The sequence below is a fragment of the Haliaeetus leucocephalus genome, unplaced genomic scaffold (genome assembly GCF_000737465.1).
Source record: "Haliaeetus leucocephalus isolate CR32 unplaced genomic scaffold, Haliaeetus_leucocephalus-4.0 Scaffold751, whole genome shotgun sequence".
NCBI lineage: Eukaryota > Metazoa > Chordata > Aves > Accipitriformes > Accipitridae > Haliaeetus > Haliaeetus leucocephalus.
Window position 1 is genome coordinate 16,844,021 of NW_010973187.1, and position 20,697 is coordinate 16,864,717.

The 20,697-nt window shown below is 38.6% G+C and overlaps 1 long non-coding RNA gene across 1 annotated transcript in view; it reads right to left on the reverse strand.

The window, feature by feature from the left end:
• Nucleotides 1–20,697, reverse strand: part of LOC104840222 — an 86,301-nt gene that overhangs the window by 58,088 nt on the left and 7,516 nt on the right. Inside the window, exon 2 of the long non-coding RNA XR_775237.1 lies at nt 2,568–2,617. This is a non-coding gene — a long non-coding RNA (uncharacterized LOC104840222). The remainder of the gene's footprint in view (nt 1–2,567; nt 2,618–20,697) is intronic.

Below are 20,697 nucleotides of genomic sequence, written 5' to 3' on the forward strand. Positions count from 1 at the left end.
AGGCCAGTAAGAATACAAGGTTCCCTTTTCCAAAACAAAGGTAAGAGCAGATTTAATACTGCAAATCTGCTATAAATCTTGGGGGAACTGCAAAGCTTTATTTCCTATCCTGAGGTAGGAAAGAGAATGTCAGATCCCAGAGCCTGCTATTTTAAAGGAAATGTCCATGGAAGAACTAACCCCAGAACTTACCGCTTCCCTCAGTGTAGGGCAACCTAGATGTCCAACTAGAAAAACATCGAAGAAAGAAAACAACAGTATTTCAGAAAGTTATAAATTGTAAGATCAACAGATTCCGTCTCTCCCAGTATAACCTGGTGTTTTTACCTGGAGCTCCAGCTGTGCAGAAAGTTTTGGCAAAAACACATCTCCCTTTCCCTTGCACACATGATGTTCCAGATGAACCACCTAATGGATTGCCTTGGAAACCTAATACACAGAACTCCTTACGGGCTCTTGGCAGAAATCCTTTCTTACCTGCTCCCAGTGAACAATGCCCCATTTTAACAGCCTTTTCCAGTTGTCAGAAAGCCACACAGATTATATAATGTGTGGCCACCCTCCAGAGATCAACAGACCAGGTATCACAACTTAATCACCCTTGCATGCCTGACCATTCATTAAATTACAATCTACCTCAAGGACCACACCATTCATTTTGGAGTTGTCCTGCATGTGGTCCTGCAGTTTCTGAAAGGTAGTCTGTTGACAAACCCAAAGGAATACAAGCTGGTAACACAACGGACCAAATACTGAAGTAGCTCACTGTTGCTGCAGTTTAGATATGTTGTAAGAACCCAACAACTACGAATGGCACTCACTGTATAGAAGGAAGGTGTTAACAACTAGACTGGATGAATCTTTTCTTATTGTACCATTGTTTACGCCAAAAAACTTCGTGTGCACACTGCACCCTCCCCTAGCCTCATGTGCAAATGGATAGGGAAGTTAAGTCTTTGATCATTTTATTCATGTTTTTGATATGAATTTTGAGACAGACTTTTTTTTTTTTTAAAAATGAAGAGCTGCATTACATGACGCCACAGCTTTTATTCTTTACCTGGCTAGGCATTTCTCAATGTAGTTTAGCATGACACTCTAATAGAAAACTTTCTGTAAATTACCAAGAGAGAAATCAGGATAGTAGGAAGCACCGGACAATAGCAGTTTGCCAGAACAAACATTGGTGATTTCATTATCACTTCCAGCACTGACTACATGTGTTGCAGGGAAAAAGCTGACCTGGTTGAGGACTTTTCCATTTCTAACTATTATCTCTGAGGGAGTGTGCTAAGGAAACAATTGTCCTACTGAATCATTTCAAGAATTTTACAGCCAAGAAGATTTATTACCATAAAACAGGTCTTGGAAACAAGAATATTTGAGGAGACTCAATAGCTATTAAATCAGTGTGGAAAACATGATGCTGAAGGAATTGCATATGCCTGACACATGTTGTATGACTTTTTTTTTTTTAATAGAAAGTGTCTATAAAAAGCAAGTCTGTAGAATTACTTAAACCTCTCAGACAAAAAAGAGACACGGGTATAAATTAAAATGACATTCATATAAGTAATAGAAAAATTATAAATAAAGTACCACACAAAGGCTGTTTGACAAACTGGACAATAATTTCAAAACCTATGTGTTAAGAACATACTCATCCCTTAGTAAGCAAGCCGCGACACATTTTGCAGACTTATAGATATTTTAAATTTGAGTCAACAATACATAGAAAACTTCACGCAGTCTTTTAATGAGTCCACTTGTTAGCCGGTGTGAAACCAAATTCAGAATAATCTTAGGTTTTGTTATTACAACTGCAATGTAGATGTTGTTATCACACAATACATGCTCTGTTTAAGACAGTTAAAAGCATGTATCTTTAAAATTTGCCATTGTCTCCTACAAGTGAATCAGAAAGATGATCTGTAAGGCTTGCTATCTATAATACCACTGAAAAACATCCTGCTTTCTTGACCAAAATGGAAAAAAACTCCTGTGCTAAACCATAAATACATAGAGTACTCTCAAGTAAATGGTTTTAATATATTCAAAAATACTCAGCCAAAAATACAGCAGCTTTAAAGTAAGGTTAAAGCTTTTCTTACACCAACTGGTATTAGAGAGAATACTAACAAGCTCTGGAGCCCAAAACCCCTTTCCAGCCTTTCTTGTGTTCCTGCAAGTTCGTCCGATTCTTCAGATTTTATCAGAAACACTCTAAGAAGAGATAAAGCCTTTCCCTACAAATGCCTCCTCTCCGCATCCTTGGACCATCACTGCTACAACAACAGTAATATGCAATTACACAACACAATCTTGAACTATTTTATGCCTTGCACAGTGATGAGAAAGGGAGAGAAATGATCTACCTAATGCAACTCACCTTGAACCACACAGCTTGAAACCAGGGAACTAAGAACGGCTCTACAAACTGCATATGCTACACTCACAGTCAAAGAAATGAGGAAGACTAGTTGCCTTTTTAATTAAATGGATGTCTTGGAGAACAATTGGCCTATAGTATTATAGAAGAGCAAAATGAACATTCTTCCTTGACTTACTTTTTGGATTGTCCTGGTTCACGTGTATAACTCAGTCACCATTTCTTCTCCTGCAATACAACAAAGAAAAGACAAATTCTGTTAAAAAAAAAAAAAAAGTATTTGCTTGAACTGAAGTTTCTCATTTTATTGTTAATTAATGCTTGAAGCTTACTGTTTGCTTTTAGTCAGCACTGGGAAAACATTTCCATCGTTCATTTCTGTTTCTCTGATTTTGATTGCCAGAGTATTTCTGTTACATGAAACTGCTCTATCAAGATGAACTGTGGAGACTACCTTGTGATTTGAGCGTAACACTGAAGAATTCCAAATTCTATTGCAGAGTTTACCAAAGAAATTCCTCATAGCCATAGAGAAAGTGAAGAAATGTAAAGAAGGATTTAATTGCCCAAAGACAGGTATGTAGTTAGACTCTATGACTGTTCCTTGTTGCCTTCCAGCACCTACTTCAGAAAGGCAATGACTTTCCCTTGGTCTCGGGTTGTATCTGCTAGCCCTATGTTTCAGGCACCTCAAGATACTTCAGTGGGCATTGAATACAAATGGGTTGGCTATTATGTCCTGCTCTGGGCTTTGGATTCAAATCTGTAAAAACAGAGAAAGTATACCCATTCCTTACCGGGAATTCATTATTGTTTGTAAAGCATTTTGAAGTTTAAAACAAAAAAAGCAAGCAACCAAAAAAAACAAATCAAAAAAAATCTACTAAGTAGAATTATGAGAGTATTGTCCTTAAAAAGAATGCTTTAATGCTACATTCTCTATTTAGCAACATAATTAGTAAACCTTTAGCAGAAGCAGCAAAAAATTCCTCATTCCCTTACTATGCCAAGTAGTGACCTGGAAGAACTATTCAAACCTCCATAAAGAACTAGCATGCTCCAGATAATGGAATAACTAAATAACAGGGGACGTACTGGAAAATGAAGTACAGAGACATCTCATCACTCAAGGTTAGCACTGTTCTTGTTCTGCTGAAAACAGTAATTTGCAAGGGGGGGGGAGAAAAAAAAAAAAAGATGGAAAGAGGAAGGCACCAGTCAGAAAGAACCCTGACTCTGGCTAGGGTTTACAGCCAGGAGGAGGTAACAAAGCAACAAGTAAATGCCAACATGGATTTGCCAACCTGCTCAACTTCCCTTTCCAACAACCTAGAGAGCCGTGAGATACAGGGAAGGTGCAGTAATCATCACAGGCACCTGAGCGTGTTAGTTTTCACGCCATGTCACACCGTTTTCTCCTAAATCAATAAAGGAAGCATGGTATTCGTAAACATGCTGTAGAATTGGATGGAAAAACACATCCAAAGAATAAAACTATTAATTGTTCAAAACAGTGACCACATATTGATCTTAGCATGTGGTATCCAACCTTCAGCATCAGAAAAACACCAATGCATTCCAAAGGAAACAGAGTATCTCATTAATTCAGACAACTATGCATAAGAAGTGTTTTCTGACTCTTAATCAATTGAACTTCTAAAATCTCAATATGAAATAAATACATGTATCATCAGGGGCTATGAAATCATTTCATTCCTTTAAAAGGGACACCGTTAAACTTCAAGCTATTTAATTTAGCAAACAACAATAGAGCTTTATGAAGTGTGTTTTTCACTAATGACCTGGCCACTGTTTTTGTTGTGCTTGCCTCTAAAATGCACAGCCAATATTTGTGGTTTTAAAAAAATGACATTTCTTTTCTCAAAATGTTGTTGTGAAGGAAAAAAACAATCCAGAAAAAATTAAACTCAGAGTACAATCAAATATACAAAGGAAAACCACACACGTACAGATTTCATCACACTCCTCCAGATTTTAAATAGATCAACATATTTTGGAGATGGGTGTGATTTTATGCTAGCTGTGCCCCTTTAAAATTGGCAACTACATTTAATTCAGTGGCTTCTTATTCCAAATTCCAAACTCCAGTTGAAAATAGATCTCACAATGGAGTCTTACAGCTGAATATACTCTAGGGGAAAATTATTTCCTTTAATTTATTCCAAATTCATTTGCATGACAGTATATCATTAGTATACACAAAAAATATGTATTATACCAACAGAGGAAAATTCTGTTCAGTTAAAAGAAACTCACATCCCACCAGCGAGATGAGCTTGAAATTTAAAGCACAAACCTGTTGTTTTGTTTCTTTAAAAAACAGAAACACCCAGACAGAGCTATTAAAAGTCCAGATCATAATTTGTTTAGATACCATGTGATCTGAACAAAACCCAACACAAATATGATTTCTTACCTACCAGATATCTCCTAAATAGCTAAAAAGAGCCACATGGACAACCTAGTGTAGACTAAAAATAACTGATGTAACACAACTTTCTGAAAACAACTCAAGTACAAAGAGAGGTCTTCCTACCTTACTGATTAACAACAAATAAAGGAAGAGGAAAGGAAACATACTCACTTTGTAACTCCATCATCAACCTTGTTGTCCTGGAAACAATTCTTCTGCAAGAGAAGTACTGAACTACTAAAACATCTTCTGCTACTACTTCCCCCCCCCTTCTCTGCAGTGTTCTCAATGTTTGATAAACAGCCAGTAACAAATCTTTCTCATAAAATGGCATAGAAATTGGATCTCTTGCTCTCAGAAGAAAATATATCGTTCCACTTGAGTATGTAGCACTTGCAGGAACATCAGGTTTGCATGAAGCCTTTGGAAAAGATTATAATTTTGTTGTTGTTAAAATGACCCACTAACTGAACCTTTCATTTTAGGAATGTGTAGTGCTGGTAAAAGGTAACTGCCGATTTGATAGCAGCACATTTTTCCAAGGGAACAGAGTGAGAAATCTCAGACTACAGTCCATAGACACAAAAATGCACAGCATGCTCTGTCAGAACAGCTCAGCCCTCACTCATAGGTGGTAAACAGCCCTAAAGACATACAGATGGGAGCCCTATACATAAAAAGATTTGCTGTATGGCTTCCTCTCTTGACACATGGGCTATTCCTGGACTTACCATGAGCTTCTTCCTTCCACTGAACTCACCGAGAAAAGTTAAATCAAGGACCCAGCTCTACCCTGAATATAATTAATGTTCCCAAATACTTGATCAATGAAACATTTACTGCTTCCCCAAACACCATCACAGAAGTCAGCTTGAGGGTCCTGCTCACCTCACTTTACTAGAAGCTGTAAACATTAACCCCATCCCTGCCTGCAGGCAGCCACCTGCCCATAGGAAAGGTTATCCACATATGCAGGACAGAAACACTGAGCATGACTGACCACCACGCCAATCAACATGGATGGCTCTTACTATTGAATATAACTGGATTCCTTTTTTCAGTTCCAGGAAGAACTCCATACAGATTGATTCTTAGGACAACAAACAGGACAAATAACTTCTGCTGCTTCTGCTTAAGAATGAACATAAACCAGCAACCTACAGAGTGAATTCAGCCTGCCTTATTCAGGTGCCTAAGTATTTGGGGTGAGAGTCCTCTCTTGCTGCTGAATACCTCTGTGGGAGTGCAAAAAGGTCATAAACCACAAAAAAAAAAAAAATCCCTATTTCTCGCTTTACGGTTGGTGTATGTGTTTGGAAGGGCACAGAACTTTCAAACCCAGTTCTTGGCAATGGGTACTAGGTTGCTGGCCACAAAGAAATAAAAAAAAAACAAACAAACAACAAAACAAACCCCAACCCTCCCAAAAAAACCCCCAGTCTTAAGAGCAGAACTTTGATTGTCTCTCATTCCCAGAAGAAAGCCCTGTACACCAAGCTGGAGTAACCCATCTGGGATCAGAAATCTTAGCAACTCCTGACTTCAGAGCAACAGCTACCTAATCCACAAACCAGGTTATGGACTGTCCTCTGGACCACAGATTAGCCACAGCAGCAGCCGGTACCCATATGGTCAGGCTAGCTTTCCTAGTCCCAGAACAGGATAGCCGCATCCCAGCTGTCTGTCAGAACCAGTCCCTGCACCATGCTACTCTCTAGATATGCCCAAGCACTGTCTGGAAGAGTGCTGGTCGGCACAGGCTAAAACTGTGCCAGGGACTGTGCTACCAGTTTAACAAGATGAATTACAATGTCCCAGTACCCAGAGCCATCCATGCCCTTCTCTTCTTAGTTCAGAATCATTCTTTTTGAAACAGTTCTCTCTGTGCTTCTACAAGAAAATAAAACTTATTTTAACTTCTCTATGAAAAAAAAGCTGGTTTTAGAAATCAGACTTACCTAGGAAACAGCAGGTTTGTTTCAGACCATGACCTTTCACTCCACATTTGCCCATACACTGATCTTTTTGCTACACAACCCGTTTGTGTCAGACACAGCAATTTGGCCTTACCTAAATCGGTTCAATACACTGCAATAAACATAAATATACTTATTTAAACACTTGTAAATTCTTATTTTTTAAACTATCAACTTTGAGTAAATTTGGCTCTGACCCTGCCAGTTAGCATGTCCATGCATACTGTTTTAAATTAAAATGCCAGAGTCCATACTGCTCTCCGATTGGAAAAATCACAATACGCTCCATTTTCAAATGACAGTTGTTAATTACCAAATTATTTCCCCAGCATGTCCAAAAGGTTTTTGGTTCCTTCAAAAGACCCACGATTAAATACAACTATGCTCAGCCATTTATTCAGTGTGGTCTTATTTATCATCATCACTCTGGTAAGAATGAGGCCTGCATTTTCCCTTGACTTCCTCCAACTTTCAATGTATTTACAAGGTCTTTTCATGTTATCTGTAAATGTTAGTTATCCATCTCTTCATACCTTAGATTTTATATTAACCCTATCTGATATATTTTATATTAATTTTGAATTGTGTGTTCTTGTTTCTACTTTTCAAATTACTTATTTAACATATGAACATGACACACAGCTCTCTACTTTGCTTTTCCTTTTCTCCTGTGCTTTTATTCTAGATGCTTTGTTAACCCTCAGGTCTCCACGTATTCTCTTACTCCTTTGAGTATCTCCTCAAGAGATCATACACTTAGTAGCTAAAGTTAGCTGCAATCCCAATTAATTGGGATCTGGAGTTGCTACCAATAAACTACAACCACTAACAAATCTAAAATCTGAACCTCACGGAGTCTTGAACTGTCTCTGCAAAATGCCACGAACATTTACCAGCAGAACCTATCACACAATAAGGCTTATAATTTCTCATCTCCTCCACTAAGGATCCAAATCCCTAGGCAGCATTTACTGCACAGGCTCAATAATCATTACAAGTATGTGTCATCAAGTAGGCAGTCAATGTCTACAAAAGCCTGTCTTAACGCGTCAAAAATTGAGGGGTTTTGAGCACGCTATCCCTCATACCAAGCACAATAAAATTCAGTGGTGGAGACAGAGGAGGAAGGTGTTTGGAAACTTGGTACATGCATGTAAATTTAAGATTATGAAAACTGTGGTGCCTTACACTAGCAGCAGTGTTGCATGTGTTACAAACACTGAATTCTGTCAAACTATTTCCAGTAAATGTAATTTTTTTCCCCCTCAGCATTAGAAATTCCCTATATATAATATAAACCTTTATATTCTGTACTTGCTTATTCAAAACGGGACCAGGTTTACCAGCCATCTTTTAAGAGTGTTTAGACCCTCCCTCTGCTCTGGTACAGAAGTATACTCTATCTCAGGCTGGAAAAACGTTTTGTTCTCCAGATTTCTTCTTCTTATTTCAGGCAAAAATTCCAAACCATAGCAAAGTTTTTGCCTTCTGCTGCCACTGAATACCAGTTGCTGCACAAGTAAAACATAAAAAGGCTGAAGTAATGATTTTAAAACAGCTACTTTTTTATATCTATGATTTTTAGTTTTCACTAGAGCTGAGTATGTTATGGGTGGGAAATTAAGGCACAGAGTGATGCAACCACAACCACAAAGTAGGGCAGTGGCAACAACAGAAGAAAAAACCTCTAAAACTTGCGGGACAGTGTGAAAGCATAGTAATGCTGTTCTACCCTTCATACAAACTAAAAAAAATAACCACCACAATAAAACAGAACTCTGATGATTATTTTTAGCCGATAACGCTTCAAAATATGTAATAAAGTTGTCACAAATAACTTCTAAAACATTTGCTGGTTACTTGAGGCTATTTTTCATTTTACCGATTCACTGTAATGTCCATTACCATACAAAATTATACCAGTTTTTTCCAAAGAGATATTTCCAGTGAAGTCAGTGGGTATTCGACAAGGCCAGGACCATCATATAAATAGAAATCAGAAAATAGTATTTCCATAAGAAATCACTCAGGTTTATTGGATTAACAGGCACTTAAAGTGACTCACACTGACACAGCCTATAGTAATCCAATCTATTCGTGACAGAAACAAACTCAAAGGAAACCTTAAATTTAGAAAATCACCTCTGTGGATTCTCACACAGTTGGTTTTATTATATGAAATCACAGTAGCTGTTCTCTCCAAATGAGATGACAAATAAATTAAAAGCTGAATTTTAGTCTTTTTTTTTTTTTTTTTATACCATGCGTGCAGTATGTTCTTAACAGTAGCAGCTGCCACACTGAGCACAATTAGGGCAGGATAAGAGGGCCCCGAGTGGAAGCACCGTGTGGAACACAGCAATTCTCCTGTCTTATGATCCTGCACGCAATGTTGTGCCAAAAGTAGTGGGAAGAAGAAAAGCCACTAAGCCACCTCACTACACTTTGCTTGGGAAAATTAAGGTAGATTGTTAGATCTATGATGGCAATCATCATGATTTCTTCTGCCTGTACAGTGGTTTCCATTTCCAATTTGGCATTTCTTGGGGAAATATGACTTGTCTCTAGGGGACATTACTAAATCTTAATATACACTGAGGTGTTCTGGCACAGACAACTGAAGTATCGATGCTTTACTGAAATCCTGAAGGATGCGTTCACAGTTCTCACACCTCCTTTAAAACAGGGCAGCAAGCAGGGAGGCTGTGACTGGTATGTAGCTTATTTCTATAAATACTCCTTCGCAGCAATTAAAGAATTTCTTCTTTGATACAATACCTCTCAATATTGCCGTGAACAACAGTCTTTTAAAAAAATGTATTATTAAATATCCCATATGAAAAGGAAGTTGCAAATATAAGCAAAGGTGACACCGGCCAGAGCATGGGGTCATACACTAGGGACCTGGAATTGGACTGTTACCTTCATCACCAATTACTGTAAAACCTGTAATCAAATACTACTTGTTTGTAAGAGTATTGGAAAGCCACCGATCTTCTGCCATCCTTAAAGCAAAGACACTGATCTGTACACAGAGTTGTAAATCACTGAGCGTACAGATGAAGACTCATCTGTAAGAACCAGCTGGCCACTACCGAGGCCAACAAAAGCTTACCAAATACAGATTTCAAGGCTGAAGTGACTGTTGTTATTTAGAGAACTGCTGTCAGCTCTCACCTGCACCACCTAGTTAAGTTAGATCAAGGACAACAGTACATATGAAATGCATCATAGGCAAGAGGCTCATCCTTGGTTTTTTATGCACACTTTCCTTCATCCATACATACCCACTCTTAACAAATTTCCATTAATGGCTACTCTACAATCCCAAAAAGCAGTATGTTATAGCCTTGGGGTAACTAAATTACAGTGATTTATGTTGAAGCTAAAAATCAGAGTGAAAACTAGGCATGTTACTTTCACCACAATAAAGATACTCCCTCAGAGAGCCCCTGCACAGCCTAAGATTTAATAAAGCTTACCATATTCTTCATCTCCTGTGAATTTGGTCATGACCACCTGGGGCCTTGCCCAAGGACACTCAGAATAAAGGTCAAAAATTAGCCAGTAGTCAAAAACGTTGATTATATGGAACAGTTTTAATGTACTGCAACCTATGGAATGTCAGACAGAAAGGGACGTGGATCTTAGCATGAAGGAGCGCGTAATAGATGACAACTGAAACAGCAAAGTGCAAGGGGGCAATGCACAATTCGGTCTGTTTGAAAGACAAGGTTAAGAAATCCCATTTTCTGTTGCAATGAATTGGGTTTTGAAAGCATGACCTCCCTGCCCTTGTGCATTTTTCAGATTTGTTTTTTGAGAAGTTCTAGCCTCTACATTACAGCAAAATGCTGTAAAATTTTCAAATAGCTAGATTTTGTGCTAACCCTAATTCGTAATCATTCTGGCCTTGCAACCATGGTGTGAAATTTACTGAGCTAGACAGCTGGGAAGGGGTGGGTGTGAAGAGTGGGGGTGGTGTTGGGTTTTTTTATTATTATTGCACTTCTGGTGTTCAACCCTTCGGAAGTCTGTAAGGATGAAGAAGATGCTTTTACTTACAGACATTTGGTCAGATTCTAAAAGCATCTGCACCTTCATTTGCAATGAAGGAATTCATCTCTCTTCAAATTTACTTTGGTGACCAAAATACATATATACATATATATATATCTCCAGCACATAGCCCTGAGTAAGATAAAAAGCTGTGCTGCTCAGAAAATTGTTTTGTCCATGTAAGGTTGTCCATAATGATTTATCTCACGAAAACCCTTTAAAAGATACCTACTGAGAAATGCTTTATAATGAAACCTATAAAGAAAACTCCCTGAGCCCACAGTATTATTACAAAATTAAACCTTAACTATAGTTCTAGGAAAGGATCACCAGTTCTTCCACGTAAACCTGTGGCAAATTTTGACTGAAGCCCTCAACCCTACCTACCCATGCCTAAATTTCGTACTTCATTTCCTATCCCAAATCAGTCACAACAGCAAGATGGTTTATTGTCTGTAATTTTCAGATCTCAGTCAAACCCAACATCAAACGTAATTCTGGATGGTGGAACTTGGCTGGGGACTGAAAAAAGAAAAAAACCAAACATCGAGAATCAACAAAATTTAGTCCACTTTTACTACCTAAATGGACATCGGGCACAGCCTCTCATCAGACAAAGACAAATGCATGCAGTCATGTTTTATCAGTTCATGTGCTCTTGACACATGCTGGATCATCATGTGGTGTACAGTTACACAGAATCATAGAATCATTTAGGTTGAAAAAGACCTTTAAGATCATTGAGTCCAAGCATAAACCTAACACTGCCAAGTCCACCACTAAACCATGTCCCTAAGCACCACATCTACATGTCTTTTAAATACCTCCAGGGATGGTGACTCCACCACTTCCCTGGGCAGCATATTCCAATGCTTAATAACCGTTTCAGTGAAGACATTTTTCCTAATGCCCAACCTAAACCTCCCCTAGCGCAACTTGAGGCCATTTCCTCTCATCCTATCACTTGTTAATTGGGAAACAGACTGACATAACCTACCTACAACTGTCTTATAACACAAGTACACGAGAAAGTCAAACTCGTGCTCAATTTCTTATGCAACTATTGGTCAACTTTTTATACTTTTTTTTCCCCAAATCTTCTACGCTTAACAATACTTTAAAGGTCACTACCCCCCACACATACCAAGAACTATGAAAAGCAACACTGAGCTGTTTCATGGATCGTCTCCCAAGGTAACATGTTCAAAGACACACGACGTCACTGTATTTCAGCCTCTGTAATATTTTCTTTAGACAGGTACAAGTTGTCTCAGTGAAAAAAAAACATTAAATTGTGTGTGTCCCATTAAAGAGATTAATCTGTTCAACACCTGATGATTCACTCACCCACATGTTAAAAGTCCACACAAAAATGACTCATTCAGTCCGTAAGAATAATCACCTGGGATACCAAAGTCCCCTCATCTTTTCCAGAGCTGCTAACTGCTTTCTTACACAAATCAAGTGGATGGCAGGCTTTCCTATTACAGCATGAGTAACATGAAGGAACAACAGATACAGGTCTGGGCCCTGGTAATTTTATAAACCATTTAGGTAATAGAAATACTTGAGAGCAAGTTTGTAGATAACGGAAGTATTGGCAGAGGAAATAGTAACACTCCATAGTGACCAGGTGGTTGGAGACAACAACTGATTTTAATCCTAACAAATCAAAGTCACCCATATTTGAAGAAGGAATGCAGACTACTCCTCCGTGACTTGGACACTTTCTACCCAGAAAAGGGTTCTGAAGCAATGGTACTGAATCACCCCAGTATGGACTGCCAGCGCAGGGCAAAGCCATATTAAGGACTTGGCTGACAACATCATCTTTCAGTGTTTATGAAACAAATCAAGCTAAATTCTAAGCTAGAACTTCATGTCCAGTTCTGATATTCACACTGCAAAGATGCTGAAGTACTGGCAAGCATTCAGAGGAAGACCTCAGAAAACAGTCAGCCTGGCTGGGATACAGAGTTCATGATGCTAGGGCAAAGGTCTCCTTTATTAAGGGGAAGATGAGTATGTGACCTTGTTTTTATAGGTACTTTGTGAATATGACAAATAACAAACAACTCTGCAATCCTTGGGGAGAAAGGCACAGCAAGGTACTACAGCTGGAAGCCAAACAAACTCAAATTTGAAATAACTTGTCACTTTTTAGCAACAGGATTGTTAAATATTTACCACTACTTGGTGTGACTAGAGAGCTTTCTAATGGCACTCTTAAGACACACTTCTGTGGAAAAGTTCTCAACTTCTTACATACAAAGCCAGACTAGATTACAGGCTTGGTATAGAGAAATGAATCTAAAGACTTAATAAAAGCTAGCTATGAAATCCTAAAACTAGTACTGAAGTTAATTTTTATGTTTAATTTTACTGTTACTGCTATATGTAATGCTTACTGCTTTATGCTGCCTAAAGATGAACTGTGCTCTTTTGACTTGAAAGAAGCATTTTAAAGATGGTTTTCCCTTTGGTCAACTTATCTGCAAAAATACAAGCATAGAAAATACCTGATCTACTATTTTTCTTTCGCCTCATTACTTCAAAAAGTAACATGGAAGCTAAAGACAGAGAAGAAAGAAAATCCAAGACCTTCACTTAGGGGAGAAATAGCTGGTAACTTAAATTGTGTATTATTAGAATATGATGAGAATTTATGTAAAAGACGACATTAGTTTAGCCAAAAAAGCAATTAACAGAAGTGAATAAAGACATGCTTGCTGCTTTCATGACACAGCTCTCTTTCCAGCCCTCCTATCATCCAAACACTTTTTATTACAATCCCCTCTGTCACTCCAGAACTTGAATTTTTGACTAAAAGTTGAGATACTGCTTGGAGGAATGTAAGTGGACGGTACACACAGTTCAGTAATTCAGTAAGAGATAAGACTTTTAGAAGCACATACTCTACCTCCATGGCTGCTTGCGTCAGCATGCACAGAGCCCGTCAGTAACACCTTGCATGGAGCGTACCAAGAGGAAAGGGAAACAAAAAGAATGAACTGATCAACATCAAAAATGTGTCCCGATAAATGAGTAACACTAGAAATACTGCAGGAAAGGAAGATTGTTTCTTGACACAAAAAAACAAAAAAAGATAGATTCTGAAGCTGAGAAACAAGAAAATCAAAATGAAAAGCAAGCACTGCTTTATATTTGACCCTTGATGTATACTGAAAAATATTGCTCTAGAAACTGCACTGTAAACAGGATGTCTAATAGTATTTATTGAAAACTCACAAGTTGTTCTTCAGGAACTAAAGTCATGTCTTGTAGGTATTCAACCCTGAATTTTTTTTATTTTTTTTTTTTATTTCATGCTAGGTCCTAAATCTTCAATATCTCTTCTACAAAGAGAGATTCTGCCTTCTGTGATACTCAGAGCTCAGGAGTGCAGGTCATTCCTCTGTTTTACTCAGTCACTCTACTGCCCTTGGTACAGGGATCTTAAAACATATCCCTCTGAAACTGTCACTCTTCCCTACCGCATACAGCAAGTGAATTTACACAGTACTGGACAAAGCACCATAGTCTACCCGTTTTATTTCCAATTCTCTATTTTAAAAAGTTAAATTAAATTAAACAGAATAAGGCATAACTGACTCACTTTTAATTCTGAGTCATCCTGAATATGTGGATTCCTGTGTCAGACTATCTGTACTCTGAAGAAGGTATCAGAATATGGCAATTTCTAACCGACTTAAGAACCATGAAATTCACAAAGCAGGCAGCAGTAACTGGTCACCATTTTCTTTTTATACTGAATAAAATTAATCAAGCCCTCTTTATTGAATACTGTAAGAGTTTTGAACAAACAGAGCAGGTAAGATAAGCTGCGTGGTTTCACATGAGATAAAAGCAGGGAAAGTCCCTTCCTGGTTTGTCCCGTTAGAACTACAGACCTTGAACTTGGAAAAAACAGAAATCCTCTTGACAGCAGTAAGAGATTAGGGCAAACTCCTTCACACAGGCCTGTGCTGGGGGCTGCGCATACAACAACATACCAACCACATCCTAAATATGTACCAGTTCTGCTCCTGATGCTCCTTACACTTCCGTTTTATTCTGGTTTAATATTCTGAAATACCAAATACATTGGTTTTATGTAATAATTGCCAGTATGTCATTTAATCCATGGGACTGGAGTTCAACTCCATTCCAGGAGCCTGGAACACTAGTATTTCTGGGGAAATTATCACAGAAGTATTTAGCATAGTGGTTCTGAACCTTGTGATTTTATGAGAAGACTCGAACTGCTCAGCATTTTTCTTAAAATTCTTGTTCCCAGAATTACCAGGTTACGTAAGAATCTCAGATGCCAACAATGAAACATTTTCTAGTCTCCAAGGTAGCACAGAAATGCTTGAGATTTGTCTGACATTCTTCCCCCCTCCAAAAAAACCCAGAAGGCATGTAAAAAGAACTCAAAATGTTACTTATAAAGTCTCATTAATTATCAATTATTGAAATACTAGTGGCCTAATTGTGCCTGAATACTTGGTCAGGAATGTTGTTGACAGTTTCCATGCATTCCTGTCAGGTCTTCTTTACTGAGAGAAAGAAGAGAAAGAAAAAAAACCAAACAAAAAACCACCAACTGTTTTCCATCACAGTTTTCCAACCTTTTCAAGATTATAAGTACCCGATATTATCACTAAAGTAAGTATCTATGGCTTTAATGAAACAAATGAATTAAACTAAGATGTTTCCCTCTGAGATCACTGCATCAACCACTATCAGACCAGCACACAGAATAAAATCAGCAGGAGCACTTCCCCATGAATGATAGCAACCTACAGATCTGTCAGTTTATTGCTTCAAGTTCGTTATGACTCTGGCCCAAAATGACTTTCAGGAAAGAAGTAGCTGGTAGACTTAACATTTTCCCTTAGCAAATGTCTACCTAAAAAGGAGGCATCTTAACTATCTGCTCACAAGAACATGTTTATATGGTCCACAAATTTTGTTCCAATACATAAGTAGATTTTAGAAGATTAACACAATTTTAAAAGTCCAAATCCTATGTAACACATAAATATTTGTGTCTTAAACAAAGTTATTGTAAATAAACAGCAGAAGTAAAGAAGACTGAATCTATGGCTACAATTCTGAAAGCTACCAGGTAAGCTGGATGCTCAATTCAGTATCCAGACTTCTTGAGCTGCTTACAAAAGCTTGCCTTATGAGTCTATTAGCTCACTTCACTCTATAGGTGAAACACTGGGCACCAAGTCACCTGTACCTACCCCTATATTAGCACAGAAAAAAATGGAGAAGGCCCCATTTCTGGCACTGAGGGCAAGTGTCACTGCATAATCTACATCCACACAGCTGAGCTGTCTTTGCCTGCAGCACAGGGTGACACCCACACCCCCACCAGGAACAGACCTGGCCTCCTGCTGTCTTCAAACTGTATGTTGCTTAGGAAAACATTAGTTGGCCAAGCAGTGTCAACAAGCATGCTAAAGATTAATAGCGTGGATGATCACAGGATACTTCAAACCCACTAAAACGTGCTTAGTTCACTAGTACAGGCACAGCTTGTTTCCACATTGAGCACCAACAACCTAGCAGCGATCTACGACCTAACAAAAAGGGTAAATGACCAAAGAAAGGCCAATTCTGCCATGAAGTCCAAGATGATGCCCACAGTGGACTGGACAGCACACATGCAGCCTTTAAACCTCAATGAAGCGTTTTCTGCAATAACAGTTTCATTGTCTACTCACCATATACTTTCCTAGGCACTGGAAATGCAGAAGTTTCTTTTCTCTCATTCTCAGCCTCTTCATCCCTATTTCAGACCCAAAGCCTCCAAAATGTTTTGCATAGGCATGTGGTACAACTAAACTTAGGTCTTTTGTAGAGTGAAAAAGGGCTCCAAAATGGATCCCTCTGCAGAATTAAAACCTCAAATTGCAGTTCTGTTCGTTTATATTTTAATACAGTTCATGTGCTGGTATTACAGTAGCATATGGCAGCGTGTATTTTATTTTTTTTTAAATTGGAAGAGCTTCAAGGAAGAGAAGCAGTATCATTCTAAAAAATTGCTTATATACCAAAGCAAGCTTTTTTCCAAGTGAGTTACACCTAAGTCTTGAGGATGCTAATCCTCTTCTACCAACACAAATAGCCCTCCACTTCAAGCACAAAGTTTCCTTCGCATCAATTATCTCTAGACTACTTTTTATGGCAGAACACCAAGAAATAACAACTATGAAGGAAGCCTAAGTTCTCTGTTTAGAACAACGATGATAAAAAGAAGAGTAGATCTTACTACTTGCTCTTTGAAATTATTCCAGCAATCAAGAGACTCTGGATAAATCTCATCTCACTTTAGCTCTCTGAAAATCAGACACTCAGATTAGATTAATATTATTCCAGTTGGATTAGATGGATACCACCTTTCACAGTGCAAGTCAGGCGAGATGAAACCCTCCGCTCCAGAGGAACCAGAGCTCTGAAGATCTGCAGAGATGTTATTTGCATTACAAATCTGAAAAGGAGTTACTGTAAACAAGACACATATTGTATTACTGCCAACACCTCAGCAGAATTTGAAATCCTGCGTCAAGTGTCTGAAATAGAAAATACTAGAAACATCATTCCTGAAATAACCTTAGGACCCTACAGAAGGTGAAAATAGACAATTTGATGGAAACAAACTGTCTGAATAAACACAAACTTGATTATTCACTGATTGCTGAGTAGTCCCGCCTCATACTTAAGACACTGTGGAGTAAAACCCTTTTTTTTTTTTTTTTTTTTTTCCCCAGGCCTCAGTAACAACAACAAATCCTTACCATTGATTTCACTGAGGCTTCTGCCTGAGCAAGGACTATGGGGTCATTTGCTCAAGAATCAGGAGAAGTGTTCAACAATTGAACTAGAAGTTACTGTATCCCAAAGAAGTTGAAATATCCCCCTGCAAATTGTATGTGAACCCTTGTTTTGAAACAGTGAACCCAAGTACTCTGTACAGCCCTCATCTGTGGAACAGACAACTCCTTGAGCGAGTGTTCTCCCAAACCACAAAAATTCTGTGTTAATTTTTCTTAGTTCTTGGCAGGCATTAACTGAAAACACCCCTCATCTTTTCTGTCCTGACACCATTCCTGAGCATTTGTGTTCAATCTATGCTTATTTGATGGGAACAAATTAACAGTGGGCTCTCAGCATCCTTCAGTCCTCCATAAAATATTATCTTTCCCCAAATGAGCATAATGACAAGAGATCTGTGAATGTCACTGTTGAAGCAAACATCTGCTTTCAGCCCTAGCCTTGGCATCATTTGGTGGGCAGAAGAGCATTTCAAACCTGCTAGTAACTGAGATCAGCTACCATTCAGCTGAAATAAAACCCAGCGCTACATTATGTAATCTACATAGTTTTTAGACCAGTCTGCATTCTCACAGAGCCCCAAACTGAGGAAGCTACAGACAGAACAAAAGGGAACAGAAAAAGTTCATTAACCTCAGCCCAAAGGCTGCTTACGAGTCTGTATTTGCACACTTACGCAGTATTGTCCATTCACCCACACAAACCTGAGCTTGAGCATGCATTCTCATAATGTTGAGGGTAAAGCACCACAAAATTTCCAGCTAGTCAGATCAGCCATTTGGATGAACAATCACTAACAACATGCTAAAAGATACACTCAAAAGCATCTTTTTTTTTTTTTTTTTTTTTTGGTAGCATATGAATAACTCCAGACTGACACAAATTCATCTTAAAAACTCAAAACCAGCTCAACTAATATATTGCCACTGACCATACGGAACAATCAGAAAGTGGTAACACACAAATTAAAACTGACCTTTAAGGATAGATTCATCTCACCCATTTTATTCTGTTGAAAATGTCAGGATCTCATCACTCATTTAAGCTCTTTCTACAAGCACTGTGGAGATGGGCACTTCCAAAGAACAACTGAGCCCACTGAGCCCATCCTATCGTGGCTGTCTTACATGAGTGGAAGAACCGCTCTCTGGCACTACTAGTCTCTCCACAACTTTAAAGAAAACGTCTGGTTTGTAGAGGGCTACGCTTAAGCACTGCAAAAATCATAGCTGCACTGCAAAAATCATAGTTTACACAGACCACTGGCTGGGCATCAATGGATCTGACAGCTGTGGGCAATACTGCCATCTCACACCTCAGCCAGAAATTCAAACTCAGAAAAAGTATCATTATTAATACTTTCTCCAGACCTCCCAGAGACCTTGCAGTGTCAATACTGAAATGGAATATATATTGCTAGAAATGTAAGAAATATGTGATTACATCTCTAGGTTACAGACTTTTCTACTTAAATTTACCAAAGTGAGGAAAAATAGGCTAAACTACCAACCACTCAAGTCACACCAAGCTGTTCCTCACAATCAACATTACCTTTACGTTGTCTTTACATTTAATTTGAAATTCCACTCTCATTTTACCCTTGTAGGTCACCCACAAAACTACACTTTCATTTCACCCAAAGAGACACTGCAAGCCTTGTCCTTGCTTTTCACCAGGCCACACTGATCCGGATCGCTCTTTCTGAAGCACCACAAAGACTGACAACAACTCTCTGCAAGTGAAAACACTCACCAGTTCAGAAGACTGAAATACTAGGGTGGGATTCAATTCACCCAATTTCAAATGTCTACCATGGGTCTATAAGCATTCTGGGTGTCTAACCCTTCCCACTACAGCCACAGAAGAGCTATCGACCTGGAGGAATGCAGACCAGCAACTCATCTCACCGCATGAAGATGCTTACAGTAGGGTGAACCAATCTGCTCTTTCAACTTCACTGCTGTGGGCAGCATCCACCACTAAACGTTAGTCTGGTGCCATTTTGGATAGTGTAGAATATTCCAGCAGGATGAGAGCCACAACCCCGTATGGAGAAATTTTGTGGTAGGACCCACGTCACATCGTCTAACTGACTTGAGTATCTCAACATGCATCAAAGTTCATGAAGCTCAAACCCTCCTCCTTCCAACAAAAGCACAGAAAGAAAGAAAAGACACAAAAATAAGTTCAGCAGGACAGAGAGGCTTCCCACTTCTAGCCTGTAGGGGAAGATAACATCATGGCCCCATGAAGGTAGCTGACAGTTATCAGTGACAAACGTCACCTCTTGAGATTAAGGTGGACAAATTGTAGGATTTCAGAGAGACAGATAAATTCTCAGTATTGTCAATGTGATGTAAACACTGTATTTTTAAGACACTATTGATTACTACTTCTTCAAACAACTCTGAAAACCCACAAGAGAAGCAAGACTTGACCCAGTCCTGAACTGTGTACAGCATCTTCACTGCTGAAGAGTGACTGCATTACTGATTACAATGCACTCAAGTTCAACATTTGAAACATTAGTTTTCTCTATTTTTAGTTACGCAACCAAAAAAAACCCCTGTTTGAGCAGGACAGTTGGACTAGATGACCCTTCTAACCTCAAGCATTCTGTGATTAAGAAAAAAAAGGAAGCTTCTTTCAAGAAAAATAAGAAGAACAGGCAAAAAGGTGAAGATTTTGGGGGGCTGACAGCTTGCTAAAGACCCCATATTGCATATGGAAGAACAGGGTAAATGTAACTTAAAAAAAAAAAAAAAAAAAAGACAAGGTAAGGAAGCACACAAAAGCATGCCCTTCAACAAGTGAAGTCATACTAGTATGCCAGGAAAAAAAGAGAAACTTTAGCAAACTAAATGCAAAATTGTTGTATTTCAACCATGCTCAACAGGACAAAGCCATGGGGGGGGGGGGGGGGACCTCAAAAATAACTTCTTTGCTACATGAAAACCCAAATGAATTCACCGTTTAGTACCTAACAGTTT